The sequence below is a fragment of the Sorex araneus genome, chromosome 6 (assembly GCF_027595985.1).
Source record: "Sorex araneus isolate mSorAra2 chromosome 6, mSorAra2.pri, whole genome shotgun sequence".
Classification (NCBI taxonomy): domain Eukaryota; kingdom Metazoa; phylum Chordata; class Mammalia; order Eulipotyphla; family Soricidae; genus Sorex; species Sorex araneus.
The window spans coordinates 77,761,713-77,778,974 of record NC_073307.1 but is presented as its reverse complement, the minus strand read 5'-3'; the positions used below and the strand labels follow the sequence as shown (position 1 = coordinate 77,778,974).

At 39.3% G+C, this 17,262-nt stretch overlaps 1 pseudogene; it reads right to left on the bottom strand.

Annotated features, from left to right (window-relative positions):
• Positions 1–15,717: 15,717 nt before the first annotated feature.
• Positions 15,718–16,736, bottom strand: LOC129405887 (uncharacterized; annotated as a pseudogene).
• Between the last annotated feature and the right edge of the window lie 526 nt (positions 16,737–17,262).

The window sequence follows — 17,262 nt, the reverse complement described above, 5'->3', positions numbered from 1 at the left end:
CATAGAAGGGCTTATGTCTCTATGCATGATGAAATACAACAATTTACACTTCTTCTAGGGAAATATTTTTTAATTTTCTGTTAGCAAATTTTTATATTAAGCCAGATGAAATAAATTATTGAGGCCTACTATGGAAGCAGGCTTAAGGAGGTGGTTGGAAAAATTGGATACAATGATAAAGGGAAGGTCTAATGGTGATGGGATTGGTGCAAATCATCATGAACAGCTTTGCAAACCATGGTGCTTATATAAGGTGTAGGGGAAAAACTCATCTATTCCATATAGACTCCACAATACATTAAAACAGAACTGCTTTAAAAGTTTTATTAATGATAAATGATGCATGATTATTACCATAATGAGATCCAAGATAAAAATGAAATTTAATGTAATATACTTTATATTCCAGAGTTGAAAATGTATGTGTAAATGAAATAGGCATTTTATTATATTGTATTAAATGATTTAAATTTTCTATTTACATAGGTTAAAATCATATAGTAATCACAAATTAGTTCTTACTTATTTTCTGATCATTTCACTTATTTTTGTTGGAATAAGCAATTTAAAGTTATGTGCTTACAGGGGCAGTTTGGAATTAGGAGGGAAACTGAGCATATTGGTGGAGGGTCACACACCGGTGGTTTTGGAACACTAAATGCCTGAAGTAACTGTATGATGGACAACTTTGTAATCATGGTTGCTTTTTTAATTGATTAAAAATAAAAAGAATGCATCTCATTTCTTCTAAGGCAAAGAAAACTGCAGGAAAAACAACCTTGAAAACTTTGACCTTGAAAATGTCACTTTCATCAGAGCACATATCAAAATAAACCCATGGAATCAGGCAAGTATGAGCACCAGACTGCCCCTGTAAGGTACTTGGTCTACACGGGTATCCCTAGTAGAGAAGGTGGGAGTAATGGGATATTGTGTGTGCCTAAGCAATAGTGGATAAGAGGGGCTGGAGTGATAGCACAGCGGGTAGGGCATTTGCCTTGCACGCGGCCGACCCGGGTTCGATTCCCATCATCCCATATGGTCCCCTGAGCACCACCAGGAGTAATTCCTGAGTGCAGAGCCAGGAGTAACCCCTGTGCATCGCCAGGTGTGACCCAAAAAGCAAAAAAAAAAAGCTATAGTGGATATGAAATGAGAATCAATTGAAGTCAATTTTCCCAAGGAAATGAGCTGAGGAGTAGGATCACCACTTGGTCAGTAGAATTTATAGTAGCAGAGAATGAAACAGGCAGTTTTTAAAAAAAAAATTATAGTAATAGCGTAAATATGATGGCCTCTGGAGAGAATTCCATGGAAATAAAAGGTAAAGGCCATATAAAACAGAAAGGGAAAGAGCTGTCAGAAAGTATCAACAAAAGTTTGTCATGAATTGGAGGTCATAGGGAGATTAAAAGGGACAAATTCAGAGTCTCAATTCTCCAAAACTGGCAAAACTGAAAACTGATATAAATTCTTATGATAAGTTTAAATCATAAAGACAGTGATTTTCAACCAACCAATTAACTTGACCTTGAAATTAAATTATTAGTTAATAATATAATCACATTGTTAAGTTATTTAATTAAATAATAAGTTGTATTATCAAATTGATGAAGATTCTCCAATGCTCCAAAGCCTAGAGCTGCATTTCAAGAAGAAAATAACAAATTGGATCTTCTAAAGGAAGAAAGAACTTTCTTGTGTGTCCTGTGACTCTGCTGTCACTATGACTGATATTGAGGTCTTTTATGCACTTTGATCTGACTTTTGTGCCTGGCATTTGACAGAGGTCAGAGTTCATTTTTTTGCAGGTAGCTATCCAGTTTCCCAGCACCACTTCTTGAGGAGGCTTTCCTTGTTTCACTTCACATTTCTTGCTCCTTTATCAAAGATTAAGTGATCATGTATTTGAGAATCTGTGACAGAATATTCAGCTCTATTCCCTTGGTCTGTGGGTCTGTTTGGTACATGGAGGGAAATGTAGGTAGAACCCTCCATGACATTGAAGCTAAAGACATCTTTAAGGATGTAACACCACTGACCAAGCAAGTGGAAGCAAACATAAACAAATGGGACTATATTAAACTAAGAAGCTTCTGCACCTCAAAAGAAACAGTGACCAAAATACAGACAGAGCCCACAGAATGGGAAAAATTATTTACCCAATACCCATCAGATAAGGGGCTAATATTCAGGAAGTATAATTGCACAAGAAAAAACCTTCAACCCCATAAAGAAAATGGGGGGAAGAAATGAACAGAAACTTCCTCAAAAAAGAAAGGGTTGGAGCGATAGCACAGTGGGTAGGGCATTTGCTTTGCATGAAGTCAACCCGGGTTTGATTCCCAGCATCCCGTATGGTCCCCCGAGCACCACAAGGAGTGATTCCTGAGTGCATAAGACAGGAGTAACCCCTATGCATCACCACGTGCGACCCAAAAAAAAAAAAAAACAGGCAAGAAAGACAAATGGCCAAAAGTCACATAAAAAAAAATGCCCTACAGCACTAATCATCAGGGAGATTCAAATAAAAACAACAATGAGATATAATCTCATATCACAGAGACCGGCACACATCAAAAAGAATGAGAACAACCAGTGCTGGTGCTGATGTGCAGAGAAAGGGACTCTATTGTTGATGGTAATGTTGACTGGTCCAGTATTTCTAGAAAACAATATGGGCATTCCTTTAAAAAACTAGAAATTGAGTTTGCATATGACCTCACAATACCACTTGTGGAAATATGTTCTGGGGGGTGCAAAAGAGCACAGTAGAAATGACATCTGCACCTGTATGTTCATTGCAGCACTGTTTACAAATAGCCAGAATCTGGAAATAACCCAAGTGCCCAAGATCAGACAACTGGTTAAAGAAACTTTGGTACGTCTACACAGTGGAATACTATGCAGCTGTTAGGAAAGATAAAGTCATGAAATTTGCTTATAAGTGGATGGGCATGGAGAGTATAATGCTAAGTGAAATGAGTCAGAAAGAGAGGGAGAGATACAGAATGACTGCACTCATTTGTGGAATATAAAAAAATAAAAATATAAGACTAACACCTAAGGACAGTAAAGGTAAGGGCCAGGAAGATTGCTCCATAGTTGGAAGCCTGTGTCATGAGCTGGGGGAGAAGGCAGCTGGGATAGAAAAGGGATCACTACGTCAATGATGGTTGGAGGGATCGCTTGGGCTGGGAGGTATGTGCTGAAAGTAGATAAGGGACCAAACATGAGGGTCTCTCAGTATCTGTATTACAAACCATAATGCCCAAAATAGAGAGAGAGTAAGAGGGAAATTGTCTGCCATAGAGGCAGGGGAAGGAGTGAGATGAGGAGAGGGGAATACTGGGGACATTTGTGGTGGAGAATGTGCACTGATGGAGGGATGGGCATTTGATTATTGTATGATAGAAACTCAAACATGAAAGCTTTGTAACTGTATCTCATAGTGATTCAATAAAAAAAATTAAGAAAAAGAAAATATAGCTGACATCTTGAAAAAGAAAAAAGTAAAAATAAAAAATAAAGTCTATGACTATGGATATTTGCTAAAGTATTCATCTCTTCTGAAGCTTCTTAAGAAACACCCAGGAAAAACAATTCTGGGAACTTTGACCTTAAAAATATTTGACACCAGAAATTCTAACTGAAAAGAAACAAAAATGCCCACACACCTGCTAAGGATTCAGTGAGGTTCCTAGGGGAACATGTGTTCCTTCCATTCAAGGCAAAACAGATCAGATAAGATCTTGCTTTAAATTCTAACTTTTCACAGGGCCATATGAGGCTCTGAAAACTGAGAGCCTTCCCAGCATCTGTTCCTCAGACACCTCAGTAGCAAGTCCACAGAGAAAAGGTCTTGTAATCAACAGATAGATTAACCTGTGTATAAATGTAAAGCATCTCCACATTGTAGAACACCTTTAATTATATTAGGAAGCAGGGACCAAACTGGGAAAACTATTGCACCATGTAAAGTGGACCAGAAGTAGAGAGGGTTCTCACATCGCAATAAAAAAGAGAAAATACCAGATTTGAAAAAAGAGATAAGCAAAATATATAAACAGAAAATTCACCTAAAAATACAAATGGCTAGTGAAAATTCAGAAGTATTTATTTGTAAGCAAATAAACTCAAATAAAATAGTATCATTTAGTCTCTCAAATTGACAAGATTGTTAATATGCAAAACACGAATAATATCACTGGTTGGTAAGTGTACACTGAATAAACATAACAAATGAAGTACCAATTATTACAGATTTTCTGGGTTCACTTTATAAGATCTCCAAATGCCTTAAATAATGTTCATATTATCAATTCCAATTTTTGCACTGAGAACATCATGTTGAGGAAATCACCATATATATATTCATCAGATGGTGTCAGCAAAACACATAAAAGCAGATTACATCAATAGAAAACTTCAAATAGCCTAAGCCTTTTATTTTGTTTCATTTAGGGACCACACTAGGCAGTGCTTAGGGCTTACTCCTGGCTCTGTGCTCAAGAGTGACTCTTGGCCTTGGTAAGTATACAGAGTGTGAGGGATCCAACATGGCCAACTGCAAGGCAAGTATCCTGGGAACTCAAGCCTCCAACAGCCTAAACATTTAAAAGATAGATAACTAGGGTCTGGAGAGATAGTATAATGGGCAGGATACTTGTTTTGCATGTGGCTGACCCAGATTCAACCCCCAGAGTCCCATATAGTCCCCTGAGCTCCACCAGAACTAATTCCTGAGTGCAGAGCCAGGAGTAACCCCTGAGCATCTCCAGGTGTGGCCCAAAAATAAATAACATGTAAAAATAAATAAATAAATAATAAATAAGAGATAACTGACTCCAAAAATCTATGGTACCTCTATAATAGATTATGAATTCTTCACTAAAAATAGGGATGTTGGGGGCCAAAGAAATAGTACAGGAGTTCAAGCATTTGCCTTGAATGCAACTGATCCAAGATTCTATTCCCAGCAGTGCATATGGTCCACTGTGTATGGAGAGAAGTGACCCCTGAGCACAGAGCCAGGAGTAAGCCTTGAGCATAACCAAGTGTGGCCCATCCTAAATGTACACCATAAAGTTATTAATTTGCAAGAGAAGTCATAAGAAAGATGAGTGCTTTGTGATCCTATTTACACTAAAAATACAAAACTTTATGGATATACACATATCCTTAAAGCATTAATGAAAAGAATAAAGTTTCTGGAAAACTATGTACTAGAAAGTGTTTATGGAGGTCTTTTCCCCAAACATTCCTTTTAAAAATAAAGATTTGCATAATAAAACTAATAATGAAAGCAAACCAGAGACTAGATGAAGCAGGAACTAAGATAACTAGTCCCAATTGTTCAAATTGTCTTGATCATCAGTACAAACCCAAAGAACGAAATCTGGTCTCAGATTCAGTGAACAATGCCATGAGTAAGACATTTTCTGCCTGGAACATTATCATTTATTTTTCAGATAAAATTTCTCTAACTCACTGTTGCTTCTCCCTCCTGCCTTTTCCTCTAAACAAATATTGACTTTTACTGAGGGTGAAGTCCTCTGAAGGTTTCCTTCAGTTCTCTGGCTGTGTTCTTGAGAGCGCAGCTGTGCCTAGGAAAGCAGCCTCAACATCTGTGCAGCTGGGAAACTGCATCCCCAGGAAGTGGGAAGGACCTCACAGTAGCCAGAACTTCTCAGGAAAGAAGTAAAATGGAAGATGAAGAGTTTAGCTTTGTGGGTTTTGAAGGTTTATAACAACGGCCCAAGTAGTTTGTACACCTGGGAATTTGATGTGTAAGCACAGGGAGTTTTGAAATTTTAAAATAAAGACAACCTACACACTAGGGGAGAGGAGACCCCCAAAGCTGCCAGCTGCTAAGAGATGTGGTGGCTCATAAGACAGGAAAAAGACATGTAACATGGCTATGCGGAGGGGGGAGGCTCTTGTCATTGAAAGGTGAGCCACTCCAGTGCCTAAAGTTGTAGCGATGCCTTCAACCATAAGGACCTCTCTGCCATTCCCTTCCACTCTGCTCCCTTTCCCTCTATAGCACAGTAGATTTCACAAAATTGTGGAGTTAGTTTCATTTTTATTTCTCTGCAAGTTCCTTTGTTTTAATTTTTTGTAGTCCTCATATTAATGAAGCCATTTGACAACTTTCTTTCAATTCTTAACTTATTTCACTTAGCATAATGACCTCAAGTTCTATCTATATTATTTCAAAAGGGGTAGGGGTAGCCTCATTTATTTTTTGTTAGAGTATTCCACTGAGTATACAGATCACTCAACCCTTAGCTTCTTTTTTCTTTCATCTGTCTGTGTGTGAGCACTTAGGTTGACTTATGTTTGGGGACATCACTTTTTTTCAGATGTAGCTTTTTCTTTTCAGCTTACCTACTCTATTGTTCTACTACTGAGAAGTAGGAGCCCCCCAAATCTCTGAGAATCCTAGTATCACTTATCCTAAGAATAATTCATAAAATTAGCTGAGAACATTGCATAAAATTACAAGGACCATGCTGGGAGAAATCCAAAGGCATATACAATCCTCATTGGTAGAGTTGGAAGAGATATGGATGCAGAATTTGGATGCAGGGAAGTGAATTTCCTGCAGGTCATATCATGTTAGTGCAAACTGGATTCTAGAACAACAATTCCTAGTCCTAGTACTTCACAGCTTAACAATTTCTGTCACCTATAATTAGATTTATCAGTACTTAGAATCTGATCAGAGAAACAGTGATCTTTACCAGTGTCACTACAAGATCTGAATAAGAAACTAAATTTTAATTCCATTGATCTTAAACAATCTGGAATTGGGGTATCAATCCCCCAAAAGTCCCAAACCCACACGTCTGTATTTGGTGGCTATTATCAGAGTGCTCTGCAACATAGATTGGCTCAGTGAATGCATGAATTCAAACCATACTTCTTCAAGACTCGACTGTTCTCTTTAAAAGTTCTCTGGGGAGGTTGTCACCATGGCTTGGAGGCTGTTCTCTCATTCTGGGCAACTCAGAGAAGGGAACACCAAGTAAAATGTGGGTGTTGGTCATGTGGGGGAAAGATGATGCGGGCCAAATATAGACTAGAGACTGAACACAATGGCCACTCAACACCTTTATTGCAAACCACAACACCTAATCAGAGAGAGAGAACAAAAGGGAATACCCTGCCATAGTGGCAGGGTGGGGTGGGGGGAGACGGGACTGGGGAAGGGGGGAGGGATGTTGGGTTTACTGGTGGTGGAGAATGGGCACTGGTGAAGGGATGGGTTATCAAACTTTGTAAGGGAGAAACATGAGCACAAAAATGTATAAATCTGTAACTGTACCCTCACGTTGACTCACTAATTAAAAATAAACAATTAATTAAAAAAAATTCTACATTATAAAGTCTTACTCTAGTGAAGCTACTACTTCAATAACAAGTTGATTAAATAACTTTAACTAATGCACTAACACATTTATAATGCTGATTTCCTTTTCTGTGTAACTTGATTTTTTCAATCTAGCAATAAATTACAGAAATGATTAAGCTTTAATAAAGGGATCAGAAGACATTAAAAAAAATAAAAATAAAATAAAAGTTCTCTGGGTACTGGTTCTTAAACTAAAGTGAACACAGTCTACTGAATCCCACACTCATGGTTTCTGATTCAGTCATGGGACAGGATCTGAGAATCTGTATTTTTAACAAATTCCAGGCGCTATTAAAGGAACTGACTTGAGGAACACAGTGTGAGAATCTGTTCTCACCTGCATACTATTGGTGGTCAACTTTACCAGAAAAAGAACTGTGTGGTTATCCACTTCCCCTTTATTGCTGAGATAGGCCATGAGATAGCCCTCTACTGATCAGTCAGAAACCCTGAGGAGAAGACACAGAAGCACCACATATCACTGGTCATTAATTTCTAGCCTGCTTTTATAGCCTAGTGCTGTAGTACAAGTGCAGGAAAGTGAAGGATGAGGTGACACCTTCCCAGAGAAACTCCACAGGCAAGAGATGGTCATTGCTAGAAAAATGTCTCAAATTTGAGTCAATCTTTTGACTTTGTACTTATTACCTTCTGTGGTCTTCTTTGTGGGCTGAGGAAGAGAACAGGTCAAATATGACTGACTCCTTCACCGATGAGAATATCCTCCAGGAGAGAAAGCGTAAAGGGCACTCAGATAATTGCTGACACAACTGGAAGGAAAATCCATTTATCAACTCATACTTCATTAATTTTCCCTCATAAGAATTCATTGCTCTTTTGGGTTCTGTTGGAGTGAGCTTAGCTATGGTATTTCTAATCATTTTCCAGGTGGAGCAGGTACATTACTTTTCCAGATGATCAGGAAAAAACTTTTCCATTCATTTTACACATAAAAAAAGTACACAAATTAACGTACTTAGAAACCAATTAAATGACTTTCCCAAAGCCATATGCTAATAACATTGAATTCAGCTTTAATGACCAAAGTATCAAGTCTTACAAGTAAGACTTGTATCTCCAATAAGAGAAAACTTGGTACTAATTTAACTCTACATTTTGCTATTCAGAAAATTGTAGGCAGTGCAAAAACTTTTGAAATGCAGTGCTCCAAAAGCAGTTTCAAGTCATAGTTTCCTAAAATACAAAATGCCTACCTCTCATTCAGTACACAGTGAAATTTTGAAAATTACTACATATTTAAGAAGCATAATGATATGAATGGTAGGGATATTTCCTAGTCAAGTCTATAAAATCCATAATTTCCTATAAAATACCCAGAATTCTATTTACCTTTCTGACAATGTCTCTTGAGGGAGATTTTATTAAAAAATTTAATTCAAAACTTGTAACATCAAACTTCCTATTCATTGTTTTGTACTTTGCTTGAGTTGATTGATTACATGGCCAACTCTGTTCTCCTCCTGAAAATAAGAAAATAGTCTTTCTCATTCATTGTGCCTAAGCTTCATATATAAAGATAGAGAAAGAAGAAATGGGCTGGAGTGATAGCACAGCGGGTAGGGCATTTGCCTTGCACTCAGCCGTCCGGGGTTCTATCCCCGGAATCCCATATGGTCCCCCAAGCACTGCCAGGAGCAATTCCTGAGTGCAAAGCCAGAAGTAACCCCTGAGATTGCAAGAAGCAAAAAAAAAAAAGAAAAGAAGAAGAAGAAACATATTTGGTTGCTTTGGTTTAGAGAACTCTTAATTGATTACTACTCAGTGAGGAAGCCAGAATCGAGACAATCACTCCAGTCCCAGTGAGAGCAATATCTTCCTAGATATTAAATATCTTCTCAATTTCATCAAGTTTTCCCCTCAAGATTTCATACAAATTAAATAAATAAAAATTTAAGATCAAGACTAGTACAAACATGTAGGAAACAAAATTCCAAAAAAAAAGCCTTCAAAAATAAAGTATATTCTCTTAATGTTAACGGTCTAAATGCACCAATCAAGAGGCACAGAGTGGCAAAATGGATTCAAAACTAAACCCAAATTTTTGCTGCCTACAAGAAACACATCTGAACAGTCAGAACAAATACAGACTCAAAATCAAGGATGGAAAACAATCCTGCAAGCAAACAACTCCTTCAAAAAAGTGGGAGTGGCCATACTAGTATTTGACAACATAGATTTCAGGCTGAAAAAGATCAGAAGGGACAGCGAAGGTCATTTTCTACTCATCAAGGAATATGTACAACAGGAAGAAATCATACTCTTCAACGTACACACACCTAATGATCAACCAGCTAAATACTTAAAAGAACTCCAAACAGAATTTAAGGAGGACATAACCAGCACCACAATAGTAAATGGAGACTTCAACACTGCCTAATCACTGCTGGATAGATTGACAAGAAAAAAACTCAGCAAGGAAACAATGGCTCTGAAGGAAGAAATGGAGGAGTCAGGGCTAATAGACCTATACAGGGCTATACACCCCAAAAAGAAAGAATGCACATTCTTTCCCAGCCACACGGAACACAGTCCAAAATAGACCACGTTCTGGGTCACAAATTATACCTTAATAGAATCGGGAAGATAGAAATTGCATCAACTATCTTTTCAGACTATGATGCACTGAAGATGGAAGCTAATCACACACAGACATGGAGAACCAAATCAAACACCTGGAAGTTAAACAACTCACTATTGTACAATGAATGGGTTACGAAGGAAATCAAGGAAGAAATCAAAAAGTACCTTGAAACAAATGAGAACACAAGCTACCAGAACCTATGGGATGCAGCTAAAGCTGTGTTAAGGGGAAAATTTATAGCTCTGCAAGCTTTCCTCAGGAAGGAAGAAAGGGCTTATATAGATAGCTTGACTTCGCAGCTCAAGGTCTTAGAAGAGGACCAGCAAAAGGAACCCAAACCAGATCGAAGGAAAGAAATAATAAAACTTAGAGCAGAAATTAATGATACGGAAACCCGAAAAACAATCCAAAACATCAATGAAACAAAGAGCTGGTTCTCTGAGAAAATAAACAAGATTGATAAACCGCTGGCAAGACTCACAAAGAAAGAGAGAGAGAAAACCCTGATAAACTGAATCAGAAATGAAAAGGGGGACATCACAACAGAAACCAAGGAGGTTCAAAAGATCATCAGAGACTACTTTGAAAGTCTGTATGCCACAAAACAAGAGAACCTAAAAGAAATGGATGAATTGTTTGATTCCTACAATCTCCCAAGACTGAAAGAAGAAGATTTGAAATAACTGAATAGTCCATAAATATCAAGGAAATCAAAATTGTAATCAATAGTCTCCCCAAAAACAAAAGCCCAGGTCCAGACAGATCCACTGGCAAATTCTTCCAAACATTTAAAGAAGACTTGTTGCCAGTTCTCCTCAAGCTTTCCCAGGAAATTAAAAAGACAAGAACCCTCCCAAACAGTTTCTATGAGGGACATATCTCCCTAATACCAAAAGCAAACAAAGACAACACTAACAAAGAAAACTATAGGCCAATATCTCCGATGAACACCGATAAAAAGATCCTCAACAAAATACTAGCAAATAGAATCCAACAACTCATCTAAAAGATCATACACCATGACCAAGTGCAAGAATGGTTTAACATTCAGAAATCAATCATCATAATCCATCATATCAACAAAAGTAAAGATAAAACCATATGATCATATGAATAGATGCAGAGAAAGCATTTGACAAGATCCAACATCTGTTCATGATAAAAACTCTCACCAAAATGGGTTTTGGAGGAACTTTCCTCAAGATAGTCAAAGCCATCTACCATGAACCTATGGGAATGATTATCATCAATGGGAAAAAACTAAGGGCCTTTCCTCTAAGATCGGGGACAAGACAAGGATGCCCACTCTCACCACTTCTGTTAAACATAGTACTGGAAGTACTAGCAATTGCCATTAGGCAAGAAAAATATATTAAGAGCATTCAGATAGGAAAGGAAGAAATCAAACTCTCACTATTTGCAGACGATATGATACTTATCTAGAGAAGCCTAAATGCTCTAGTAAGAAACTCTTTGAAACAATTGACCTATACAGTAAAGTCGTAGGCTATAAAATCAATACCCAAAAATCCATGGCCTTCCTATATGCAAACAATGAGACAGAGGAAAGGAACATGAAAAAAGCAATCCCGTTCACAATCGTGCCCCAGAAAATCAAATACCTCGGAATCAGCTTAACTAAAGAAGTAAAGGAAGAAAACTATAAAATGCTACTCCATGAAATAAAAGAGGACAAGAGGAAATGGAAAGATACCCCCTGCTCATGGATAGGGAGAATCAACATTGTCAAAATGGCAATACTCCCCATGCATTGTTCAGATTTAACGCCATCTCTACAAAGATACCCATGACATTCTTCAAAGAAATGGATCAAACAACCCTGAAATTCATATGGAACAATAAACGCTCACGGATAGTTAAAACAATTCTGGGAAAAAAGATGATGGGAGGCATCACCCTCCCCAATCTTAAATTTTACTACAAAGCAGTAACAATTAAAACAGCATGGTACTAGAACAGAGAGTCTCTTACCCACACGCCTGACTGTTTTCCTGAGGCCCCTCGGAGGGCATGGTCTCCAGCTTCCCTCCCCACCCCGAGCAGAGCTCCCGGCGGCCAAAGACCACCAGAACCTAGCTACAGCCATGCAGAAGGCCCTCTCCACATGTTCGGACAGGCCTCATGCATGAAGGTACCGTCAGAGGAACCCAGGTGTGTGTAATCCCATCAACGGCCAACATCCAGAGAGAGACTTAAAAGCAAGCTCTCAGAAGTGCGTGGCCGCTTCATATCTTTAGCCTGCTTCTCCCTCTGGGAGAAACTGGCAATCTTCTGAGAGTTTCCTGCCCACATGGGACAGCCTTGCAAGCTTCCCATGGTGTATTCATATGCAAAATCCAGTAACAAGCTTGATCTCATTCCCCTGAATCTGAAGAGCCCCTAGTGCAATATCGTTAGGAGGGCCGAGTTAAGATAGACTTCTAAGATCTCAGGGAAAGAACAAAATGAGATGTTACTGAGCCCGCCCGATAAATCGGTGATTAACGGGATTTCATGATTTGTGATCGTGGTACTGGAACAAAGGCAGAGCCGCAGACCAATGGAACAAAGCGAAATATCCCTACATACAACCCCAAATATATGATCATCTAATCTTTGATAAGGGGGAAAGAAATGTGAAGTGGAGCAAGGAAAGCCTTTTCAACAAATGGTGCTGGCATAACTGGACAACCACATACAAAAGAATGGGCTTAGACCTTGACCTGACACCATGCACAAAAATCAGATCAAAATGGATTAAAGACTTCAACATCAGACCACAATCCATAAGGTATATTGAAGACAAGGTCGGCAAAACTCTTCACGATATTGATGCTAAAGGTATCTTCAAAGAGGACACGGAACTAAGCAATCAAGTAGAAACAGACATAAACAAATAGGACTATATTAAACTAAAAATCTTCTGCACCGCAAAAGACACAGTGACCAAGGCAATCTACAGAACGGGATAGGATATTCACCCAATTCCCATCTGATAAAGGGTCGATATCAAGGGAATATAAAGCACTGGTTGAACTCTACAAGAAGAAAACATCCAACCCCATCAAAAATGGGGCGAAGAAATGAACAGAAAGTTTTTCAAGGAAGAGATAGGAATGGCCAAAAGGCACATGAAAAAGTGCTCTACATCACTAATCATCAGAGAGATGCAGATCAAAACAACCATGAGATACCACCTCACACCACAGAGAATGGCACACATCCAAAAGAACAAAAGCAACCACTATTGGAGAGGATGTGGGGAGAAAGGGACCCTTCTACACTGCTGGTGGGAATGCCAACTGGTCCAGCCCCTTTGGAAAACAATATGGATGCTTCTCAAAAAATTAGAAATTGAGCTTCCATTTGATCCAGCAATACCACTGCTGGGAATATATCTTGGAGAAACAAAAAAGTATAGTCGAAATGACATCTGCACTTATGTGTTCATCACGGCACTGTTTACAATAGCCAGAATCTGGAAAAAACCCGAGTGCCCGAGAAGAGATGACTGGTTAAAGAAACTTTGGTATGTCTCCACAATGGAATACTATGCAGCTATTAGAAAGGATGAAGTCATGAACTATGCACATAAGTGGATCAACATGGAAAGTATCGCACTAAGTGAAATGAGGCAGAAAGAGAGAGACAGACATAGAAAGATTGCACTCATCCGTGGAATATAGAACAACAGAGTAGGAGACTAATACCCAAAATAGTAGTATACAATACCAGGAGATTGGCTCCATAGCTTGGAAGCTAGCCTCACATGCTGGGGGAAAGTCATCCCAGATAGTGAAGGGAACACCAAGTAATATGTGATTGGAGATCCTGCGCAGGAAAGGAGATGTGTGTTGAAAGTAGACTACAGACTGAACAGAATGACCACTTAATACCCCTATTGCAAACCACAACACCCAAAAGGAAAGAGAGATTTCAAATTGGAATGCCCCGCTACAGAGGCAGGGTGGGGTGGGGGGATGGGATTAGGAGGGTCGGAGGAATACTGGGTTCATTGGTGGAGAATGGACACTGGTGGAGGGATAGGCTCTCAAACATTGCATGAGGGAAAAGCAAGCACGAAATGTGTGATCTGTAACTGTACCCTCACTGTGACTCACTGAGGAAAAAATAAATAAATTTAAAAAATAAATAAATAAAGTATAATAGCTTTATGGGAAAAAGTTTTAAAATTCTTAATTCTATTATTAATGAACAGAAAAACAGGTTCCTATATGTAAATCAAGCAATACTACATGATCAAAACGCAAATATCAGGAATATATAATGATATTAAAATCATAATCTTAATAGAAAAGTAACTGCCATAAAATTTTTCTAAAGAAAAATGGGGAATAAAAGAAAAGAAAAATTGTCAGAAGGATTATAGGTCCAACATTTAGCTAATCTGAATTCCAGAATACTTAAAAAAATAGAAAACCAGTCTCATCAGTAATAAGGATTTCTTTAAATGCCTGATATAATGTGCAAAAAGCTCAACTCAATAAAAATAAGTCTTGAAAATGCTTAGACAAACTTGTTAAAGTTTAACAAGCTTAAGTTATTTAATAAACTATAATAAGTCTATGAGTCTTCTTGTATCACTTGTCATCCCATTGATCTTCAATTTGCTTGAGCAGGTGCCAATAATGTCTCCATTTGCCCCTGTCTCATGCTAGTGTAGCCCAATGATATCTGCTTGCTCCAGGAACAGGAAGAGCCTCAAATTGTTCATTCCGGGTTTTGATGAAGAAGTCTGCCCATCTCGTTGGTGGGTAGCCATGCGGTCTTTTGATGTCCCTGGAATCCAGTCGGTAAAAGCTCTAGTCCAGTGGTCTTCTCTGAATTGCATTACATGTCTTGGCAATGAGACAGCATCCTGATTCTTGATCGTCAATGGAGGTTGGAACTCTGGATTCCTTCTCTCACTTGAGTGGAACTCAATGCTCCTAGCATGGCTCTTCCAATTCCTCTTTGGGATACACGAATAGCGTCCTCATCCTTTTTTTCATAGAGCCCAGATCTCTGAGGCATATGTTAGTGCAGGAAGAATGGTGGAGTCGACAAGATTTGCCCTGAGCCGGAGGTTCTTTGTCCTCTTAACTACTTCTTTGAAGCTCTTGAAGGTGTTCCACACTGCTCTCTTCCTCCTGCGCAGTTCTGGTGCCAAATTGTTCCTCATGTTGAGTTCTCAACCCAGGTATACATAGCTGCTGCATTCGGAGATTTTTGTTCCATTGAGAGCAAATGGAACATCAGGGACTAGTTCGTTTTTGATGAGCATTGTTTTGGTGAGATTCAGCTGCAGTCCGACCTTTCCACAGTCTCGGTCAAAGTCAGCCAGCATTTGTGCCTCTTGGCTAATGTTTGGTGTTAGCAAAATGATGTCATCAGCGAAGCGGAGTTGCCGACTGTCTATGTTCAATCCCATTCCTTCCCATTCCAGTCACCGCATGATGTTCTCAAGGATGGGACTGAAGAGTTTGGGTGAAATGGTGTCCCCTTGCCAAACCCCTCTCTTTATGTCAGTGATCACTTCCTTGTAGAATGTTGATATCCTGGTGGTGAATCTGTAGTACAGCTTGTGTAGGATCTTGATTTACTGAGTTTGCATGCCCTGTTTGGACAAAATGGTGTGTCAGATTTTGGAAGGGAGGACGTTAGGAATGACATATCCATCCTGCGGAATTTGGTATGTGGGCAGGTGGACGTGACTGTCAAAGAGGTCTGAGTAGAAGTCATGAGTAATCCTCTCCATTGCCCTTCTGGAAGATGTGACAGATCCATCAGGACGTCGGAGGGCAGTCCTCTTGGTCTTGTAGTTGGCAAAGGACAGGCGAGCATTGCGAATACTTTTCCCGGCTTCTGCCACATAAGCCAACACTGCTGTTCTTCTCTCTTTGACGTCTTCCTTTATCGCTTCTCTGCACAGCTTTGTGAGCTCAGACATTAGTTGAGCTTGTGGTTGCCTGAGGCTCATGCCAAGCCACGTTGACGAATGAGCTCAAGAGTTTCCGTCTGCTTGTGGCTTTCCCACTCTCGGCATTTTTTGCGCAATCATGGAGGTGCTGAACCAGTCGATCGTATTCCTCATCGATGCTGTCAACAACGGCATCTTCCCACTTTTCCACAATAGTGCCAAGGACCTCTCAGTTCATGGTCATTCTGGGAATTCTCTTCTTAAACCTAAACTTTGAAGTCCTTTCTCCCTGCTCTGTGAAGTAGAATTTTGCACGGAGACGGTGGTACGATCCCATTTGGAATTTTGGGACAACAGCAACATCAGTCAGGCAAAATAAATATGATGTGGTCAATTTTGTTGTGGAACTGACTACTGGGAGACTCCCATGTCCAACATTTAGATTCGGCCTTCTGCAACTGTGAGTTACCATGGATGGTCTTGGTCGACATGATGAACTCAGACAGTCTCTCACCCTGTTCGTTCCATTCTAGGCCATGGGACCCAGTGTGGAGTTCTTTGGGCGACCTTCTTGATCCTATCTTGGCATTAAAATCACCAACAATGATTTTCTAGAAGGTGTGGTCTTCTTTATAGAACTTATCCAGCTCCATGTAGAACTTCTCAATTTCTTCTTCATCGTAGTTGCATGTTGGTGCATAGACGATGAAGATAGAAACTGCTGGCAGTGAGCCACATCTATTCAAGCATAATAGTCCTATTCGGGTTGTTAGGCATTCGAATGAGTCAATAGTCATTGCCAAGTTCTTGTTAAGAACACTTTTTAAAGTGTTGTTCCTTAAAAAACACCATTTCGTAGATTATTTTGACTAAGTTGCAGTAAGATAATCAAGAGCAGTACGAAAAGGAGGGAAAAAATCAAAAATTGGAACTGAAGTTGCATCGTGCTCATTACCTACATCCTATCCATGCTGGCAACACAGAAGAAACCTAAGGAAACCTTCAGTGAAAGTATCAAGGGAACTTTTCTGTTGGCACAAAGTTATTCATATCAAACTGATACTGTCTGCCCTCTCCCTGCTGCTGGAGAGCTGCCCTGAGTAGCCACTGGAACCAGGGGTTTGGGAAGAGCATTCTGTGCCCCCATATTGCTAAGTTCAGGAGCGCACATGCTGTGGTGAGCTGTTTCCTGTTAGCAGCATATGCATGCATGTACACAATATTTGTTATACTTTGGGCCCACCTGTATTCTAATTTATAAATTTAATTGTAAATTTGTAAATTTACTTTTTGTTTAAATCAGACTAGCCATTTTATGCCTGG